The 23,669-nt window shown below is 39.0% G+C and overlaps 1 pseudogene; it reads right to left on the reverse strand.

Annotated features, from left to right (window-relative positions):
- Positions 1–1,043: 1,043 nt before the first annotated feature.
- The window catches only part of LOC121403047, a 30,773-nt pseudogene continuing 8,147 nt past the window's right edge, over positions 1,044–23,669 (reverse strand).

Genomic DNA, 23,669 nt, shown 5'->3' on the forward strand with positions numbered 1-23,669 from the left:
GGAGTTGGATCACTCTGTGGGCCTAAGGGGGAAAGGAAACTGGTCCCTCTAGTACAGGCAGCCTATTGCAGTTTAATTTCAGTCTGAGGAATTGGGAATGTCAGTGTACTTCTATACTTATTTTTGAAAGTTGACAGTGTTTATGCATCTTTTTTTTTTATCATAAGCCCAACTGAATGAACTCAGGTCAAAAATGGGTTCATTTCCCTTTCCCCTTCACACTTTCCTAAGACAGCTTTTACAAACATCAGTTCCTCCCCCCCCCCTGATTTCTATATTTTTAAAGGAGTTTTGACATATAAATGCTTAAAACACTCACCACTTTAGTAATACTACACAAGTCACTCATATTAATGTCTGATATAATAATAATGCTCTGTAATGTAGTGATTGTCTCATGCCAAAAAAAATAAAGGGTTGCTGATTAATTACATGACATGGAAGTGAACAGTGAATTTTAACTTGGGTACACTACTGTAGGGATTGATGATAAACTGACACACTCCCAAATACACTGGAATACTTGTATGAAGATACCCTAAGGCTATGGGCATTCAGAGCATAGGCTCTGTTGCTCTCCGCCTGTGTATTTATGCAGGCTGAGAGAAACCAGCCTGCATGCTCTCACACACACAGCAGAGGTAAGCCCGAACATGCCTCTTTTTGTGTATTTGGGCCAACATCTGCTCCCAGGTGGATCTAATGCAAATCAAGTGAGATGGGGAAAGGAGCTGGTCTGCTTCTCTTAGCCTGCAAAAATGATGCCTACGCTCTTCCATGTGCCCATAGCCTAACAAATGCATCAGTACCTAGAACACAATAAGTGACGTGCAGGCCGACCTGAAGCCCATGTGGTTCAGTTGGGTTCGGGCTGACTTTGGCACAATCTCTTCAGGCTGTGGGCAGGTACAAGCTGAAGTTTAGCCTATGTCCACCCCACCCACAAGTTCGCTCTTTTATATATTTGCATTGGATGTGCCCGCCCCCTTCTGGGACATCAGTATGGGATGGGGCAGGTGCAGGTATATAAATGAAGGAGCACACTGGGTTAGGGTTTTTAATCGACCAGCACATCAATAAACACAATCACTTCTCAGAATACATCTTCCTCTCATGGACAGGCATAGCAAAGCTATTTCATACATTATGTCAGTACAAAAGTTACAATTTTAGTATGCAATTTGGGGATTTTTGGTGGGTCAATGCCAAACCACAACCCTCTAAGAACATTTTTGGACTGTTGTGTTTTACTTATATGGTATAATTTACTTTCATTCCATGTTTTATACATCTTTGTTCAGTCAAGTTCGTAGGCTCTGTGCATTTACATTTCTGTGTCCTGAAGGCATAGGAAATGTATTTAGGTATTTTCACTTTGAAGGGGGTTCCAGGTAGTGGTGGTGTTCTCTTGGCAGAGTTCCCTTCCGTCGCTGGAACAGATGGGTCTGGGTCTCATTGACCTTTTTTAGGGCATGGAATTTCCAAGCCTGAGCAATTTGGCTCTCCTGCATAAAGAGAAACTACAGTAAATGAATTGTATCCGTTAATATCGGTTGCATTATAGTTGACAGATAATAAATGTATCTAACCGGAATGAGCTCATCCTTTATATTTTCTTTTTCAAGAGCAGTCAGATCATCTGGTGATAATAGGAAGAGGCGCAACTCCTTTACTACATCCAAGGCAACCGCTGACACGGGGACCTCCAGGACCACCTGAAACGAGAATTCAATTGGCTTTTATTGCATTTACACAAATATCTGTCATCATGAAGCCAAAAAAATAGCTTTTAAGAACCTATGCATAAAAAAGGGATTTATATAGCAGGTTATACCTACAGGGTGATCCAAATAGATGCCAGCCAAACATTAGATATTTTAAGCATAAGGCAATGTCTGCCAAAAATAACTGCCATTTTTCATGGCATATTTGCTGATTGTATACTTTGGCTCGTGCTGTTAATTGAGGTCTATATTTATGTGTGGATCCGCTTTCATTTGCTTCCAGTTAATTGACAAAGTTTCACTGGCAAATGCATATAAAAGTGTTTTATAATTCCTGCTAAAATTCAATTATCTTTAGAAAATTTAACATACTTCATACATTTTCTATTAGTTGAGGAAAGGCAAAATAAAGTTGACTTCATTTTGTGCAATTGCCTCTTCCCGGCTGACAGTCTCGTAACTGTACATTAAGTATGCATGTATAAAGTGCAAACATAATATTGGTATGGGTGTACCACTTGGGTGGCCTAAGCACTCACTGAATTGACATGGGCCCATTCCCGCAATGCCTGAATAAGAGGCACCTCATCAATGGTCAGCTGGTCACTCCGTAGGATGCTCAGAAGTCCCAGGTCTGAGAGCTCACGGAAACTCTGTGTTTTAATGATTTCCTGTAAGAATGAGGCAGGCGTTGCTATTAAAAGTAGAAGCAGGGCCAACACAGTGATCACAAGAACTTCTGCTGCATCATATTGCATCCTGTTTATGTTAAATTCTGAAGGGACCAACAGGGAAGTATTAACCAATAGTAATGTGCAATAATGTCCAGAGGTCAAAGAAGTTCCTGTCATTAAAAGGTTTCACAATCAGCATGTGTGTAATTATACAAAGTAATTTTGATGCTGAACACTGCATGTATGTACTTTGCAGTGTATTCAGTTATTTCGTATACTGCTAGGTAGTGCACCATTTGTACTTTTATTTTTGTTTTCACAAATAAAAGGTTAACATAAATATTTTTATAATTGTCTGTTCTCTATGCTTGCAGCTTCCCTGTTATTTGTGTGTCACAGGGGTTATTAAACAGGGTTGTAGCATAAGGCCCATGGTCTCTTGATTAAAATTTTGCAAAGGACCCCATCATTCTCACCCAAAAAATAGATCACCAATGACCAGCAGTTACTTAATTGCACACTCTATTTTCACCCATATCTGTCACCCCTACATGAAGCATTGGGAAATGTATTCTCTCTCTATAGTTTGGTATCTTTGCTAAACTGTCTATTAATAAAGGCCACCCAAGGCTTAGTTGTGGTTGCAGCCACCACAGTGAGGGCATTTTTCTGAAAATTATTATGACTAAAAAGTTTAGTGCTGGCATTACAATAACATACACACACACACACACACAATACTGAAAGACAGACTTAGCACCACCACCACCACAGGTATGGATCGATTACACAGAAGTCTTGGGTCATGGGTGTTTCCAGATACTGGCTTTTTCTGTTTGGAGCACCATTAAAGCTACAAAAAGCATTAAAAGAACAAAGAAAGCAACATTCACTGGAGGATGCCTGAATGGCCTGCCATCTTAACTGCCTTTCCCAGCTTTCACAAGGCAGCATAGTCCTGCAGTAGAAAATTCTCCAGGGAAAAAACTTGGATGGAATATGTTAAGCACCCCCCAGTGAATCTGGCACTTCTTGTCCTTGAAATACTAATTTGAATTATTACACCAAATAATGAAGCCAAAATTCAGATGACATGAGTTGGGTTTGTTCTCCAGAGGTTAGCTCCACACTTAAAGAACAATTGACTGACACAGCATGGCTTTGTCGCGTTGTGCAGGTCAGTTGTTGTGTGAGTTAGATGTTTTGCTTATAGCATCTGGAGGGGTGCCAACCCACCTGGACTGAGCACCAAGCTGCACTGAATTATGAGCCAGAGTGTGCTGTTGCATGAATCTGTATGACTAGTTCAACTATGTATCCACATTTCATCTAATATATGCTACCAATAATGACAATGAAACGATGTAGTGTGCCATAGGCCTAATACCCCATGATTTAGTCAGCAGTGATAGCATAGTAAACATCCAAAATAAAGGGCCAGAACACAGGCATACTGACAAACACCTATTGGCATTGATTATCCCCTGTAGTGTTATTGATATATATATATATATATATATATATATATATATATATATATATATATATATATATATATATATCTTTGGCTGTTTTGGCACAGCTGGGTGCAATTAGCCCATACATAAACAACTTGTGCGTACCCTTTACCCACAGTAAGTGCAGACTTTACCCAAAGCAGAACAGAAAAACCAGTGCAAGGAGTACAACATAGCTCAATTAACTGGAGCCCCATAATTAATCAAGTAGTGTAAAATGTAGCACCTTGCCTTCCCTGGTGCTCTTTTCTTGCATTTCATAAATGATGCAGAAGCAAGGCATGTTCTCATCAAGTGCCAAATCTCTTGACTGTAGTGCTGGCAGTCAATGACTGTGCTGCATACAAATGGTATTCAAGGAGTTGCCCCTGAGAGTCAAAGGCACAACTAAGAAGTGGCACAGTACGTTGTGCTCAAAAGCATGGTGCGTTTTGACGGTATTTTGCACTTTGCACCCCATTATAAATTCTATAACGCAACTAGTGTTAGGTGTATATATACATATGCGTGTGCATTTTTAAAGCACCTTGCCAAAACTGACATGGGTAATGAATCCAATGGAGAAATGAAACCAGGTTTGACATAATTGCCTCTAGTTACAGCTAACTTTTATCCTTTTGTTACTGCAAGTGCGGAGGTTAAGCAATGGAACATTCAGTGTGACAGCAGATGGCAGCTGTCGGTGTTCCATACTATTAGACAATACCATTGCATAACACTGGCTTACAGGGACAAAACCAGTGAGACAAAGACAGCAGTACATGCCCCCCCACCCCCAACTATTCAGGGCTCTGTTTGGGATACTGACCCCACACTCCTTCTTTTAACCAGTCCGTCATGCATCTCATGTCTGCAAAGCACCTGCCGAAAATTGCAGCTGATTTGTGGCTTTATATTTCTATGTGTGGAAGGGGAAACAACAAAAACACAACACAAAAACACAAAGCAAATACAATATTAGGCAAACTAAACCAAGCATACACACCAACAACTCTGCAGTCATGAGACACAAAGATCACAGAAAAATACAAACAGACACTTGTTTACAGATGATTCTGTATCTTTATCCCTGTAGTACTTGCCCTGCTATAAAAATACACAAGGGGGTATTCTATAAATATATTGATAAACAGTGGCGGAACTATTGGGTGAGCAGGGGGTACAAATGGACCAGGGCCCGCAACCCCTCAGGGCCCCCCAGAAGATTGCGCACCGCTGTAGCTGGTAAGAAAATCACTATGGAGGGGGGTGGAGGTATTCATATTGTGTTAAATTCACAGTGTTCTCTTTTAGAAGCAAGTATCTGATCTCATTCATGAGCCAGCAACAAAAACTGGTTCTTTGCCAAAGCTATGACTTGGTCCCAAACCTGAGTGAAATCTGGAATGCAGCTGGAAGCACTGTGTTACAACCACTCTGTCTGGGTGTAACTGTAGATACAATAAAGTGTGAATTAAATTACTTTATTGCAAGCATTTCAGCCTGGACCCATACCTGCCTATATAAATCTTTTAATGTTATCCTGTTACTGCAAACAAAGACATTTATGACATTTGCTCTTCATACTGAGGTCTAGATGTCAGGATGGAATGTTGTAGATAAACATAATTTAGGAACACAGTTAGCACGTGTTGTGTATGTGTCTATAGTAGAAAAACAAGGACATGTAATAAAAGTGCAAAGTTTGCAACAGGTCTAATAACCTGGTCACCCATTTAAAAGGGACACTAAACCTTGTTGGACTGTTCAACCATACTTTACTGAGTGGTTGCTGGAATACTTATCCCAGTATACTATAACCAATTATCAGGGTTAAGGCATGCTGGGAGCTGTAGTCCAGCAACATCAGGATTGTCTTCTTAAAGCAATATTTACACAATAACATTTTCCTGCTGCTCTCTAGGGCCAGTGGCTGTAGTAAAATGCAAAATAATCCTCCAGTGAAAATCTTGTCTTCTTTGTTCCTGTAACTGATGTTTGAAGCAGTTTCCCAGCACTGTAAAGTATGTATTTTATCCCCATGTTTGATTACAGTATAATATAATGAATCTTTAATGACATAATAATCTTTGTAAGTAAGACAACAACAATATGCTTGATATAGTTCGGATAATCAGCATTCTTATTGGTGAATTCTCTGGCATCTATACTATGACACGTTTTGGTCAGTAGAATTTGCATTAGTGAATTTTTTTTCCATGTGTGATTTTGTTTTTCATCAACTTCTATAGCGAACCTGGCTGAGCATTGGGTCAGCTTTAGGGGTTAGTGCCCCAATAAAAGCAAATATTGTTGTTATGGGCAACTCTACCTGCACAAATATTGGGCAGTATTTTTTTTTACATATGGGGTAAGGCTGTCATTTTTCCAGACATGCAGACCTTTGAGGTTTTCTATGCTTAAACGTTTGTTGTCAAAATGCCTAAAATTACACTCTAACCTACCCAATATATTCAATAACAATTATTTGAGAGGTCTGGCTTTACTGACTGTTGCTTTTCAGACCAATGTCACCTGAAACCCTATAGTGATTGTTAGGAAAAAAGACTAGACTGTAATATCATGGGCATGATTTACATTTTATTTTAGATGTCAAAAAAGACAGCAGGCGTAATGCTCAAAAACGGCCTAGTATGCTATTGGCCTAAAGCCTCTATCATGGACTGGTATGAAAATAAGTCCAGCCAATACTTACCAAAGCATGTGACCTACCTCTGTGAATCGTTCAATAAATGCCAAACACTTCTGTTTCAAGTCAGTCTGTCCATAAGTGACTGCTGCCTAAAAAAAACAACACAAATAGTAAGTATGTCTGTGACAGAAGTCATTCTGTTATTTGGTAAAATTATTATTATTATTATTATTAACATGTATATATTTAGCGTCAACATATTTTGCAGCCCTGTAAAGTAAATGTGTTTATACAACTAAGTCACATGAATTACATACATAGAACATATGGAGTTACATACATCACAACCAATACCGGTACAAAAAGTGAGGAAGGTCCTGTGCAAAAGAACTTACAATCTAAAGGAGGGAATAAGGGAAGGTGTGGAAGTGGTCAAGAACAGAATGAAGTGGGTGAGAGATGTAGTACTGTATGTTGTATTGCATTTGTTAGTTAAGCAGAGTGAGGGTAGGCTCCTCTAAGGGTAGTACATGCGTTTTAAGAGCTCTTTTGAAAGCAGAAAGGTTGGGAGAAAGTTGGACAGACCGTGGGAGAGAATTCCAGAGGAGGGGTGCAGCCCTTGCAAAGTCTTGAATGTGAGCATGTGAGAAGTTAATGAGAGAAGAGTGGAGTAGCAAGTCAGTAGAAGAGCGTAGTAAGCGGTTGGGTGAGTATATAGAGATGAGTTCAGAGATGTAGGGTGGGGCAAAGTTATAAAGTGCTTTGAATGTCAGGGTCATTAATCTGAATTTTATTCTGAAAGGTAGCAGATACCAGTGCAGGGATTGGCAGAGTAGCATGGTAGAGGAGGAGCAGTTGCTGAGGTGTATAAGTCTGGCGGCAGTGTTCATTATGGACTGGAGAGGTGACAGTCTCTGGCGGAGAAGGCAAAGTTACAGTAGAGTTACAGTAGTCTAGACATGATATGATGAGTGAGTGAATATGAATTTAATTTTGGACATGATTTAACAAGTGACTGAATATGAGGAGTGATTGACAGGGCAGAATCTAGGACAACCCCAAGGCCTGGGGAGAGGGGGTGATGGTGGAATTGTTAGCTATGATAGATACTTCTGGAATGTTACGGGTGTTTGTTGGAGGAAAGAGAACCCTTTCCATTTTAGAGAGGTTTCATTTAAGGTAGCGTTGCGACAACCAAGTAGAGACGGCAGACAGGCAGGGGGAGACCTGAGTTGGGAGTTCTGGGTTGAGATCAGGAGAGGAGAGATAAATCTGTGTATCGTCAGCATAGAGGTGGAAATGGAAACCATACAAGTACCAATCTCCTATCTGCAATGTCTGATATATTTAATCTAAACCCCATTTCTTCATCTCCCACAAAGCCTGTTACATTACATGTAGTCGTTCCAGAAATATTATTAGTAGTTGTTTCCTTTCCTACCAGAAATCATTATAAGGGTTGCTGCTAGACAATGTTTCGCACCAGTGAACCATTCAGAGTTTCTTTTGTGGTCAGGTAAGAAGTATGAGGAAGTTCAGCTGTGCATGCCAAGCAAGCCTCAAAATTGCATTCTTCTTACCCAAGGGAGCGTAAGTTGGACGTCAGTTTACTTCCTTTCATGTTACAGAATACTTTTGCCATAAGTATAAATAAAAGTATCACCTTATACAGAGTTGCAACAAACGGTGACCTATACAATAGCATCCAGAAATGAGTGTGCTTGTCAGAATGACATGTTAGTGATTACAGTATATAGCAACCTAAATACACATTGTTGTTTACAGTCCTCAATGCTTTGATTTTGATGGTAAAGCTAATCATCATAACGACACTTATGATTTTACTTACATGCAGTAACCAACGAGACTAATGGGAGTCTGCATGTGTTCACATACAGGTGGAAATGCCCAATCAGAATCATGAATGACCACAGCAGAGGATATAAATAAATTGTATTCACAACAGAATATTAAATACTATTTTCTGCCTCTTCTTTGCTGGAAGGGTAAAATGAGAATACACTTCTACAAATAGAAGTACAAGGGAATTGGATTGCTCACGTTGCTGCCTCCATGTCACAAAGTGGCTGGGTAAGTGTGATACCTAGGGTGGAGCACAGGTTGCCATAATTTTTACCCACAATTCAACATTTTCCCTCATAATTGCAAGAGCAAGGGGGAGATGCACCTGATGCTATTGCATCCAAACACAATGGTGCATAACGTTACATACAGTAATCTCTTACCTCCAATCTTGACTCTTCAATTGAGGCAGGACACTTTGGGAATCCAGGAGTTATAACCATCTTTGAGGTGTTGATAGCGCCCCAATTTCAATAGCTACTCTTGCACACAGTTCAGAACAGGAGGAGGTATGGGCGTCAAGTGAGAATATGCAGAAGTTCAGGAATGGTTTTGAATGCAAGTACTCTTAATTAGTGATGAGGAAATTCCACAATTCGACATCTGTGATTTTTCTCGAGAAACCATGACAAAAATTTGCTGCAGCAAAACAGTCGCCGAGACAAAAAAAGTTGCCATAAGAAATTTTAGTTTAATGCATTTGGACAAAAAAGTCACAGAGACAGAAAAAGTTGCCACAAGAAAATCGACCATTGACTCTAATGCATTTGGAACAAAAAAATTGTTGTGTGTAAAAAAAAATGTTGACGTCGATTGATTTCGCAAATTTTTTTGCAACAGATTTGCTCATCACTACTTTTAATGAACAGAGTCTTGTTTTTTGCTTGGCCGTGACTGCAGTCGTAACTGAACCCTTATGCTTATTTTATGCTAAAATACTTCACTAAAACGATGGAACGATTAGGCTTTGGTTAGATATCAGATCCAAATAAGTTCAACTGTGAAAAATTAGAGCTATTTAGCAGAATTTCAAATAACTGTATTTAAATGAGCATGCAAATTTGCCTGGATGTGGTGATCACAACCTCAAAATTGTAAGATATATTTATATGACAATTTGTTCACTGCACATTGGGAATCACAAGCATCTACTGGTACTGTTACCTACCTGTAATGCGTCGCAGGCCAACTCCACTGTAAGCATATTGCTGATGAACTCCACACACAGCTATAACAAAGAAAATAAAATGAACAGAAAGACAGCACACTTTAGTTTAGCAGATACAGCAACTTGTGTATCTAAAAAACATTCCTTTTTGATGTCAGACTGTGTCATTATAAAAAATGGCATATATAAGAGTGACATACATAAAGAAATAAATTGTTTATTTGTTTTTCATCAATATCTATCAGTCTTGGTAATTCCCAGAGGTTGTACCACATGTGTATCACTTTTCATGATTACTACTGGCCTATATTTATGAGATTTGCACTTTTAATATTTAATGTTGTAGATGAGACTGTACAATCCACTAATTTTCACACTCCAGACAAAAGGACACAAAAATTAGTTTCCAGCAACTTTAGCTTTCCTTGGCTTTGCCCTAGGGTTCTAAGCAATACTCTGCAATCAATTAGCCTTTAATTAAAAGGGTGGTTCACCTTTAAGTTAACTTTTAATATGTTATACAATTACAAATCTAAGCATCATTTCAATAAGTCTTCATGTTTCATATTTTATAGTTTCCTAATTATTTGCCTTTTTCTTCAGACTCTTTTCGGCTTTCAAATGGGGTCACATGTATTGTTATTGCTACTTTTTATTACTCCTCTTTCTAGTCAAGCCCTCTCATATTCCAGTCTCTTATTCAAATCATTGCATGGTTGCTAGGATAATTTGGACCCTAAACTTAGCCAGACCCCGGACAAATGTGCAAGAGCAGTAAGGGGTGTAGAACTTTGTCCCTTTGTTGTCATTCAGAGAACACTAACAGACTGCGGGACATTTGGGAGGTATGGTGAATCAACCAATATCCATGGAATGGAGGTTTGTAGGTTTTGTATTTGATCGTCCTGTCTGTGTACAGGTACAGAAAATTCCACAAAAGAATTTATCATTATGTTTTTGTGCAACTTCAGTGTCCAGGGCACTTTAGACAGAATTATGCTCTTACAGATAACAGCAGCAGACATAATGCCTGATAATGCTTGTCATTTCCCATAGTAAAACATAATAAAAGCAACAGTAAAGGTTTTACTGCTAATCATTTAGGTCTGTGGGATATGATGTTCTTTATAAATACTGACTTTATGAAGCAAACATTAACATTGCCTGTGTATCTATTATTCATACACCAGCAACGCACTGCAGAGACCCGCACAGTGACTAGTGAGTAAAATGATAGAAAACACATACAGAACAAATTAGATGGTGATCTGCTGACTGACAATTCTAAGTAGTCACCCAAAACACTGTAGGAGTTTGCAATTGTCACCCATGATTCAAGAATTAATGAACAAAGACTGTAAAAAAAAGAAAGAAAGTCATAACATTCTTTGCTGTGGCTTCCTCATGTTTATAGAATTTACTAGCAGGAGTTCCCCCTGGATATCCCGGTAGAAATGACAGTTTTGCTGCTAAGTAACACACTCATGTCATGTGAAGAGTGAGTCACAAAGGAGCAGAGTGGAGTCGACTGCTGAGCATTACACACAATAAGAAGAAGATAACCCAGTTGACATTTTAGTTGATACAGGTATGGGATCCGTTATCCAGAAACCTGTTATCCAGAAAGCTCTGAATTGCGGAAAGGCTGTCTTCCATAGACTCATTCATATTTAAAATGATTTCCCCTTTTCTCTGTAATAATAAAACAGTACCCTGTACTTGGTCCTAACTAAGATATAATTAATCCCTATTGGTAGCAAAAGCAGCCTATTGCGATACGTTTGTGCGAATTTAATATAGCTTTTGTGAACCCGGAAACTGTTTAGCGACCACTTCCAACAGGGGAAGAAGGTTTGCGAATTTTATAGTTTTATTCTCATTTGTGCAAATTGTTTTGGTCTTTGTAGGGTGTAAAATTTTTGGATATCCTTTATGTAGTCATTGGCTTAAGTTGAATTTCCCTTCTTGGTCCTAACAGAAAAAAAGCTCTTGAGTCTAACAGGCATCTAATAAGTAAGGAGTTAATATGTACTATGTTTATATCATAGGACAAAGAGGCTCACTGTGTAATAAGACAGCTGGGAGGAAAGGAAGGAATGATCTCACTGAAGTCAAAATCCCACAACCCCGCCAAGGAAATATTTCAAAGCTTCCCTGTTGCTTGGAATGTTTTGAAAGACATCCGGTAGTGAGAAAGAATTTAAGTGATATCATCAAGCTTTTACAGCCCAGATTTGTTTTTTAAAAAAAAACTTTACTGGGTGGGTTTAACACATCTATATTCTCAGCCTTTTCTAAAACACAGACTTCCATGCTTTGGTTAGTGGAAGCACAACTTCAAAATGTTCCTGTTTTTTTTTAAATGAACACTTTTTTTTAATTTTGGGGCAAAAAGGATATGGGTTTTTAATGCAGTGTATTAATGGAAAATTATATTGTTCTAAAGTTAAAGATCCCATGAATTGAGAACTCAAAATGTAAAACCTGGATGATTGATGAATTTAATCAGTTATAAAGATGAGTAGTGGTTTTTATTTCTGTCACAAGGCTCACTGTATTATAATAAATAAAATATCCCCTGTTGCAAAATATGAGGATATTAGAAGTTACCTCGGAGTTCCATGACCTATATATATATGGTCATGAAACTCCTGGTGTATATGTATATATATATATATATATATATATATATATATATATATATATATATATATATATATATATATATATATATATATATAAATATATTGTTCAAAAGGACCCGCACTCCATGGTTAGTGAACCATCAATATTTTATTTCTCTTGTGCATATATATATATACTGTATATATATATATATATATATATATATAGTGAGAATCCCTTCTTGTAAAATATAAGGATATTATAAGTTACAGGGAGTTCCATGACCATATAAAAGCACGAGGTCGAGGTCTGTTTTTATACAGGTCATGGAACTCCGAGGTAACATCTATTGTTTACTTCATTTATTATATAACACAAGTTTTATAATAAAACACTAAACAAAATCTAGTTATTTTAGCGACTAGTGACTGAGAACAAGTTATACACAAAGTTTTTATGAAACTGGCCTGGAACTGACTTTGCCAGATGTTAAATTTTAAAATACATAAAAATTCACCAAAAGGTTTCCCTTCATGTATTTCATTTCTGACTCATAGGAACCAAATAAAAATCACACATTCAGTATATTGCCAACATCTACAAGACAACAAATGCTTTAAACTACAACTTTTGAATTCTTAAATTGAAGAGCTTTCACTTTCCATGGATGTGCAGGCAATTTTCAAACATGTCCATGGTAGGGAGAAAATTTATTTTTTTTGCACAGCATTATCTAAAAATGCTACCAAAGCTTATGCAATATAAGCATATATGACCCAATTGCTTCGGAACAATGCTTCAGATTTCCGTTAAACATGGATCTCTATGGTGTTTTAGGCATGGGACCCGTTACCCAGAATGCTCAGGGCATGGGGTTTTCTGAATAAGGGGTCATTCCGTAATTTGGATCACAATAGCTTAAGTATATTCAAAATTATGAAAACTTTAAATAAATCCAATGGAGTTGTTTTGCTTTCAATAAAGATTAATTATTTCATAGTTGGAATCAAATACAAGGCACTGTTTTACTATTACAGAGAAAAAGGAGATCATTTGTAAAACATGGCCTTCCAGTAATTCTGAGCTTTCTGGATAATGGGTCCCATATCTGTACAAATTGTAATGTAATTTTACAATATACCCATATGTGCTGGTCCTGTTATCAAATGATAACAGGACCAGCACATCAATAACTAACAAAGTGAAAATAAAAAGTGACTTTATTTCCATATGGCTATATATTCAATATTGTTTAAATAAACATAATACTATACTTTCCAGGTATCAGTTAAATATTTGATTTTATGGGCTATATATACATAGTATATATACATAGTTTCCTTTAACTAGAATCTGCTTTCTACCTCCAAATATGGGACCTCAAGAGAGGTGTGAAATTTTCACCCACTTACACTGACCTATTTATGAGCTAGTGGGAAGGATCATCTCTACTAATCTACAAGTGATTATAGTATTTTTGTTGACAGGATAAATATAAATTATCTTAATTTGCAGATTTCATGGGATTTTGCAGATGAGTTAATAGCCTTTCTAGATTAGCAATTTGGACACGGTAATGATTAGATAGGAGTGTGAGGGTAATTTACTTTAAAGGGCAAATTCTTGTCACCTGAGAAATGTTAGGCAATTTAGCCAATTCTGAATTTTAACTCTAACTTTGCTAGCATGCTATCAGATGAGGTGAGATTAGTTAGTGAGAAAAACAACTGGTCGGAAGAAAATGGCACCTATTATTTTCCTTGTACATTTATTTTGATTATATTGAATCATCCTTCATGAGTCCTACTCAAAGGCATAGGCTCCATTGCCAAAAGGTGTCCCAGGCCAAAGGGAAAGCATGAGCGTGTGGGTCCACCTTTGCCGAAGCTAGGGTGAGCCCCCCCCGGGGGTTTCGGGCCGTTTGGACTCCCCTTTACCTTAGTCCATGGCTTCTACCGAAGCTTCCCCCAGGGAGTAAGTCTTGGCCTGGGGTCAAGCCCAAAGTACTATGACACCCATCCAGTGGTGCACAAATCAAACACAAAAATGGTGCTGGAGTGTGCGGGTGCAATACCATTGATTGCTTTGGTATAGCTCCAGCTGGCAGCCAGAAAAAGAAAAAACTTCCCACCCGCCTAATGGCTGGGGCAAAGGAAGTTAAGCATGATTAGGCAAAAGGTGCATGTTCATAGCCCCTGACTAAAAATAAATCAGGCACCTCCCTCATGGGAGCATAGCAACCCCGCTTTCATCAAGATTCTGCTTGCCAGCCTAGACCAGAGGACCAAGTGTTTTTCCATTCTTCACATAAGATCATAAGAACAGATACTACCCCTTGATCTTGCCAGCCAGAGGACCAAATGTTTCTCCTTCTTCACAGAAGATCATAAGAAGGGTTGCCTAGCCAAAAGGCCCAGTACTACACTTGGTCTTAGCCAAAAGGCAGAGAAGAGATATTTTGACATAGCAGTTATAAACATCCTATTCTGTAGTGAGTTTCATAGATTAATTGCTTTGAAATGGATGGCAATATAGAAGGCCTCCTCACTGCTATACCTGAATTTAGGGAGATTAAAAGATACTCAGTAAGCAAAGAGCTCATACGTTGCAAATTTTGCTTTTTTAAATTGTTCAATATCTGCCGAAAGCATAACAAACCCATTCAATGTGGGGGAAATATAATCATAAAATGCTTATCCCAATAAAAGCACAAGAGGGTGTTTTGATGAATAAACAATTATTTAATATTTACATTACTCCACCCACGAGTACTGTTTTAAACAATTGCTTCAGTAAAGAAGATCCTGCTTACTAGAATGTTAGACTGGGACTCCAGCTTAAAAAAGATTGTTCACATAGACCATGTCCACGATCTGCTATGCCCTGTAATGCCCAAAACATGCCCAACACTGTCCATTTCCCAACATACGGCATCCTATTTATGTCTGCTAATCTTGGTCATTGTATTGGCCCTTGAAAGGTCACCCACCTATCCCTTCTTCTATTGTACAGCACAGTTGAATATATAGAGAAATTATTTATTGTTGTTGTTATTTTTTTATTTTTTTTGCTGCTGCTTTAAGAATAACTTGTTTTATGTTGATTTTTTATGGGGATCCATTTATATTCTCTGCACTAAGGGACACTAGTACGTAAATCAAATATTTCTGTGTTATACCTCTGAGATATGCCCATGTATTATGTCAGTCTTTTTTCCACTATTGTTTCTTATTCTGTTGTCCCTGTGGATTTCTATATTTAGCTGTGTAGGTGTCATTTGATACACACATTTGGCCAGTGTATCCATTAGCGTATTTATCAGAGATTATCTGGTGCAGTACTAAATTAATACTCCTGTGTGATAGAGCTCCTAGACTTTATAAACCAGACTTTAGCAAAAGGAGGCAATTTTGGTTATTATTGAACTTAATGTAGACCAATATTTAAAAAGATATCCCTTAGAACAGTGGTCCCCAACCTTTTATGGACCGGGGACTGGTGAAAAAAATGTTTCTTTGCAAGGACCAAGGGTGGGGTTGGGGGAGGGGTTAGCGGGTCAGGGGAGGAGGCGGCGGGGTTGGGGGGCAGGGTCGTGAGGGTTGGCAGCAAGTTTGGACGCACCGCGTCCAATTTGGGCTCACCGGAGTTCTCGTTTTTGTGGGCTGGGCTCAATGGCCCAGTGCAGGAGTGTCCACGGCCCGGTTTTGGGCCGCAGCCCGGCCGTTGGGGACCCCTGCCTCAGAACAGTGCTGTCCAACTTCTGCGGTGCCGAGGGCCGGAATTTTTCTGACCTACATGGTGAAGATCCAATAATGGAAGCCAGTGTTGACCACACCTGTTTTTAAACCACACACACTTTAAACAACACCCATGTTAGCACAAGAACTTTTAAGACCATATCCACATAAATGGTGGTAGCACACCAAAAAATCAAATGTTTGGTGCTCACTACAGCGATATCACTCCACTTACAGTATATTTGAAAAATGTAAGTCATATTAAAACATACCCATAAATCCATATGCCTCCTCCTCCTCTTTGCATAACAGAGCCCCCCCTCCCCTCCAGCACATGATTAGGGACCCCTAACAACAATTTTCAATTGCTAACAAACCCCAAGAACAAACCCAGCCAGTTCACGTCCCACAGGTAGCATAGGGCATGCACAATATGGCACACATGGCGCATATAGAGAAGGCAGGATATGGTACACACAGGGAGCATAGGGCAGAGAGTGTATGGCACACACAGGGAGCATAGAGAAGACAGAGTATGGCACACACAGGGAGCATAGAGGAGACAGAGTATGGCACACACAGGGAGCACAGAGAAGGCAGTGTATGGTACACACAGTGAGCATAGAGAAGGCAGAGTATGGCACACACAGCAAGCATAGGGCAGGCAGAGTATGGCACACACAGGAAGCATATGGCAGGCAGAGTATGGCACACACAGGCAGAGTATGGCACACACATGGAGCATGGAGAAGGCAGGGTATGGTATACACAAGGAGCATAGGGCAGGCAGAGTATGGCACACACAGAGAGCATAGAGAAGGCAGAGTATGGCACACACAAGGAGCATAGGGCAGACAGTGTATGGCACACACAGGGAGCACAGAGAAGGCAGTGTATGGTACACACAGTGAGCATAGAGAAGGCAGAGTATGGCACACACAAGGAGCATAGGGCAGGCAGAGTATGGCACACATAGAGAGTGTGCCATACTCTGCCTAACCCAACCCTAGCCCACCTGCACCTGCCTCCCCTTATAGGCCTGTGCAGTTCTTCCCTGCCAATGATGTCACAAAAGGGAGCGGGTTGTGGTGAGCTTGCACGTAATAAAACAGAAGCCAGAAGCAGTCAGCCAGCAGAGTCCTGAGATCAGCCCAAACCTGCATACCTGGGGGTCCCACGGGTATCAGGCAGGTCTGAACAATAATAACAGAGAACATAGGGAAAGAATACAGCAGGAGACAGGGAAACCTATCAGTACATGCTGTGCTACATACAGTGACATAATGCTGGTGGCCCTCCAGCAGTTTGTGAACAATGTGGGCAGTTTCAGTCTGGGTCTGAGTTGTGAACATTACAGGGCTTTAAGGGTGTGAACAGTACAGGGCTTTACGGGTGTGAACACTACAGGGCTTTAGGGATGTGAACATTACAGGTGTAAACAATGTAAGGGCCAGTTAATCTCAGTATTGATACCTTTTAAAGCTTTAGCAAGGTAAGCAGTCACAGCATACAGACTTCCATGTGGGGGGGGGGATGGGGGTCAAATGAGGCCCACATAGGCTAATACCACATATACCTCTTCTATCTGCCTACCCAGAGTCCTTGTTCTCCACACATCACAAGTACCTGTCCCACAGCATGCTGTTGACGTATGTACCCATCACTCCCCATAACAATGCATGCCAGTTCACAGGTGGCCAGCCGGGTTGCCTAGACCCAGCACTTTGTCAATAACTGATTTGTGCTGCGGATAAAACATTGATGTTTTGCATAGCGTAATGTTCCAACAAATGTCAAAATTCTTAATTCAGTAACCAGGGGAGCTATAAAACATATCTTTTTACATAATAAAACAGATACATGCCATTTAATGATTCCAATTAGTTGCCTTTTGTGAAGCTAGCAGGCATTCTGTTGAATCTAAATCCTACTGAAAAAGGCTTGGATTCAGCCGAATTCAAGATTTTGAGCAATCCTAATCTCTTTCCTGTGCATGCATCTAGCACTGAAAAAGATGGCAGTAGCACACTTCTTACAAAAGTAGCCCAGGCCATTGTATTTTTTTCCAAGAGGAGGAGCGGCAGCACAGATAGGAGGTTACCAATTACAGTCACTAGGGATCCCTAACAAAATGCACTTATAGGCAGTGCTGTATGTAGGTCGCCCCACCTTCTCTGCCAGATTTGGCTGCAAGTATCTCCCTAAATCTGTTTGGGTGCCAAAGACATAGGAAAATGACAAAAATAAAGAACTGTATAGAAACATTAAGAGGAGGTTTGAAGGTTACACTGCAGCTGCTAAGAACATTACAACAATGAAATGAGAATATCATGTGAACAGTGTTTTGGCTGCTGCTCCCTATTCAAAGGAAGTTATTCTATTTCAGTCTGTTGTCGGCATCTGTGCAACTTCTGGCACAATAATCACAACCCTGTCTGCTCTTGTTTCCTGCCCATGTATTATTAATAGTACATGAATTCCCTTCTTCCTGAATCCCGACAGGAAGCACCGGTCACAAAGGAAAGTCACTGCCCACTAAATACAAATAAAAAAATGCAAATGCCTATAATCAGGGCTGTAAATAATAAATATAAGTGCAGTTAAGTATTAAGGATAAGTCATCATTCAAAAGGAAAAAGCTTAGAAGTACAATCAATATGAAGAGAAAACTTAAACTTGATAATTTTTGACTGAATTTGTTTTACAAAAAACGATACAAGTGGAAATATATCATCTTTTCTGAATCCAGAATGAAATAAGCCTCGATAATGGACCTTTAATCCAAGAATTTTTTTTAATGGAGTGAGCCACAGTTCTTAATGTATATGTTTAATATATATTTGATATATATGAATATATATATATCAAAATATATGCTCTGGAGGCCAACCCTCTACATATTAGATATGGGACTAAAGTCAGCCATTGTCCACTGACTAGAGAAACATTCGCTGCATGAAGTTTCCAAGTAGAAGTGCTGCATATTTTTCTCCAGTGGCAATTCACATGTTAGATGCTCCTCATTTGTGATTGCCTTTAAAGGGTAACAGTGGCCATACATGGGCAGATTTAAGCTGCTGATTAGGCACATTCAGACCACGTTGGCAGTATCTCTGCCCATGAATGGGGTCCTCTGACAGGTCTACTCAACTGATACATGGCCAAAAACCAACCTTATTGGCTTGTCCTGGTCCTGACCCGGAAGGCTTGTATCCCTGTCATTGTGATCTGATTGTTTGGCCTTCAAGGTCACCATATTGGGGAAAGATATTTCAGTGTATGACCACCTTAAGTAAAGTCTCAAATAAACATTATGTAAAATTGCTTTCAGTTTGTGCCTCATTTTGATGTTTACACCTGAGTCAAAGGGTCAACTGTTTAAAATAGCCCAGCACTGTTGCTGAAATTCATGATATTAGCAGAGCATGCAGATAACGAGTTAAGTACCATAAGAACAACAATTTCCATGATCACTAATATAAGACAATCTGAGAAACAGTTTCCCTTAAAAACATATGGCTGCAAACACAATTATGTGCTCCACTGGCCATTTGCTATCTACCTAAGCTACAAAGCTAGAAAATAACAGAATCCTTAATTTACAGTCAGCGTTCTTGAGCTATTGGTTGAGACCCAAAATTCAGACACCATGCTAATTTAGACACCTTTTAATATAGTAAAAATTCATCCTGCAGCCAATAAGTATAATTAATTTGAAGATTAAACTACTATACTTAAGAGGATGAATCATTAATTCTTGATCATCATCAGCTCACCGGCCTAAAGCTGCTGATTCAGCATTTGTTTCTTGATTAATCAGATATGAATGTATCATAAATCATCAGTTTGTTTTTATGATCCTTATGTTTCAATTGTAGCCAAACTCTATAGATTGTAAACCATTGCAAGTAGGGCCCTCTAATCCTATTCTTCTCTGTAAACCCTTGTTAAATTTTTGTTTGTTAAAAATTAATGTAAAGCGCTGCATAATTGCTGGTACTATATAAATAGATAAATGATGATGATGATATATGGGGATAAAAAAAACTGTCAGCCTGCATGACCGATGTCTGGCTGAGGGTTGGCTAGATTAACTATGTGGATTGTTTAAAAATTTGTTTGGATGCAGACTATGGTCTTGTCCCAGAATGTACAGGCTCCCAAACCAATCAAGATCTGCTCAAATTGTGACCTTACTAAATAAGTAGATCATTACATGTAGGGACAGTGATGATGCAAAAGCATTATTTGCCCTACCATACATCAATATGTGCGCAGGTGAGTCCCCTAAAATCATATAAAAATAATTTGCAGATGTACGTTTACAGATGATGTATGTCTCATTGCTTATTGTATGTACATGTTGGCATGCTGCTTTGTGTTTTCTGATAGCAGTAATTGACTGTACACTAATGTTGTGATAAACAAAAATTTATTGAAGTAAAAAATAATTTCAGATACCAGGTCCCAGTTACATTACCTTTCTTAGGTCATTCAGACCATACTCCACAGCTGAGGTCAATACTTCCAGGGCCTGCATAGAACAAAAAGTAAGAATCAGACAATATCATTTACCATAGAGTCCATTTCATGCAAACAATTTAATGATTTTTTATTTAAATAGTATCTTTTATAATAAAATGATACCTTATAATTAACCTTTCACTCCCCTTTTCAGCTTGCACAAGCCCGACCAGATGCTCATTCATAAATTCACTTACTCTCCCCTGCACCAGCCATGTGTTTTCTTTTTCCACCCCCTTCATGCACGATCCCCACTGCTGCCTGCAAAAGTCCCACAGATACTCACTCACAATCTCTCTCTTGTGCCCTAGGCACCTACCTCTGCTGCCAACCACTTTTGCTAAAACTCATTGTATACAATGTAATTTTCCTTCCGCACACCTGTAGTTCACCAGTCCTGCAATGGTGGTGCGTTCTTCAGTTGACCCGGCCGGGTCCCCTAGCAACGAACACGTATAGAAATGGATTCGCACACACTCGAGTTTATGCAGTCGGGAAGTAGACCCCTTTTTTATGCCACCAAACACAACAACGTTTTGAGGGGAAGTAACTGCCCTCCACTGGATTGCAGTCAAAACACACATGTGCTATAGGCTAAACTTATAATATACTAATTAGAGCTCTACAACATGCCACAAGAGCCAATAGAGCAAAAATGTGTTGTATACTGTAGTGAGTTAAGAGAAACAAGAGTTAACAAAAGTACATATCAATGACTGGTATTCTTTTGAACAGGGTGCAAAGAATTTGGTCAAATAAAAAAAGAAAATTCTTGCATTTATATGAATTCCAATACAAGTTCTGAACAGGCTTGCTTAAATATTTAATCTGTAATTTAGGATCAAAAAGACCCTTAAAACCTAAACGTCACTGGCGACTTTCATTATTACGGTATACTTGCAAAAACAACGGGCATATACAAAAGCCTTTGCATAGGGAAAATGAAGTGAGTTTCATTCTGTTGTTAGAGGGAATCAGAAGGATCTGTTGGGTGCACTTCACTCAGTCATCGTGACATCAGCCGTTTAACCACTTCCTGGACAGAAGATCACACAGGAAAAGAAAAGCAAGAGCATATCTAGAACAGAACGCCATAGAATTCTGTTGCATAAATAAGTAGGAGTAAACACCATGCAAATTCAAGTTTTGGTTTTTATGGTTTATAAGACTCTGCTTATGAAATATCCTGTGACTAGGATTTTAAAAAAAACTCTGTCTTAACTGTGTGCAACCTAAAAAGTCAACTGACCACATAAACAAACAGCAGAAAACAGACGGAAAAGAAAGTTAATTATGGTATTTACTTGTTAAAAACAAAGCAGTTGTTTATTAGACGCAGTGAATGATGGGACCTTTTATACTTACAATGACGTTGTTCAGTGTAACATGGTCGGTATATAGGTATTCCATAACTGCCAGAAAGACATTGCATATCAGCCAAAACAAATGGGACTTGATGTTCATGAGATGTCTTAACTGCATGGAGCTGGTGGCTAAACATACAATTCAACACTTTGCTTCGACATGCCAGGATACAGCGGTGGGCATGAACCACCTGGCGCTCCTTTCCCACAATAAACGTCACGTCACTACAGAGAGAAAAAATTGTATAATTAAAAAGAGAATTGAACAGTGTATAGATAGTAGGCTGACTGTTATCAATGGTAAGTAAAACTAAACCCAGAACAATGTAGGTCTCTTTAAAAAAATATTGCATGTATTGCTTCATGTAAATAAACCATTTTCATAATAATATACTTTAGTAGTCTGTGCCATTGGGTAATCATAAATAGAAAATTGCCATTTTAAAAAATAAGGGCCGCCCCCTAGGATCTTATGATTCACGGTGCACACAAACAAACCAAACAAGTTAGGTCACATGAGCCAGTTAAAAGACAGAGTTCTAGCTTATGCTTCCACACTTCTTCCTGTTACAGTTAGAGTGGTAGTATTTCTGGTCAGGAGATCTCTGAGGCAGCACAGAACCATCACGAAATGGTGGTCTAATGCAAGAGATATAAAAGGACAATATTTACTTAAATATATATATTCCAGTTTGGTAACATTCTTTAATATGTCACTTAATATGATGTAAACTGTCTGTTGCTTAAACATTCACTTTGGGGGTAAAGTTTTCTTTTAAGCAAGTCATCAAAACAAAAACAACATAGATGCCACAACACCAGGGCCTTAGCACACAAGGCACTTTGACCTTTCCCAGCAGAAGTCACTGGGAAGGGGTGTAGGTAGCTTGAAACTCATAATTATTGCCCAAACAGTGCATTAACATATTTATTTATTGAAGGTCCCAAACTAATGATTTTTATTCTTGTATCCAATATCGACTATCCCATGTACACCCTCTTTGCATCTCATCTGGTGGCCCTGTTTGGAAGACTAATTGGGTGGTGGCACTGTTAATTTGCAGTAGGGCTCATGTTATATGGGACTGCATTCAGTATTAATTGCTTGCCTTCAAATCATGTACACCAGGGGTTCCCAAACCTTTTTACCCGTGAGCCAAATTCAATTGTAAAAACAGTTGGGGAGCAACAAGAACATGAAAAAAGTTCCAGGTGTTCAAATTAAGCGTTGTTATTGGCTACTTGGCAGTACATCTGGTTTTATGCAACTATAACTTGCCTCCAAGCCTGGAATTCTAAAATACACACCTGCTTTGAGGCTACTGGGTTCAACAGCCATGGGGTTAATGAGCAACATGTTCTCATGAGCCACTAGTTAGGGAATGCTGATGTACAGTATGCACAGTTTGTGAGTGGGTCAAAGTGATTTGCCAAAAAGTTGCAACATACAGTAACTGTGGTGCAAGTGTCAAGAATCTAAAACATTCCCAGAGTAGAGAGTATAGAGAGTAGAGAGAACACTGTACCGTTCAAGGTAGGTCTATGGAACCACTAAAAGCACATAGAACACATACTTTTGCATGAGGCCTAACACTGAATATTTAGATTCCAATCAATGAGCACGTTGACAGGCGCATAGGAATTGTGAAAGACTATATAAAAAAGAATGTATTCTTCCACATTACCCCCATTGACAACAAACAATGGCAGATTCTCTGATATTTATTAGCCTGGCAATGAAGTAATGTAGTAGACCCACTTCTGCTTTATTAACATCCACGTCGTCACATAATTAATAATGGTGATTACTTTTCCAAAAGATAAATAATTTCTTTGGGAAA

Source organism: Xenopus laevis, chromosome 4L (assembly GCF_017654675.1).
Source record: "Xenopus laevis strain J_2021 chromosome 4L, Xenopus_laevis_v10.1, whole genome shotgun sequence".
NCBI classification, from domain to species: Eukaryota; Metazoa; Chordata; class Amphibia; order Anura; family Pipidae; genus Xenopus; species Xenopus laevis.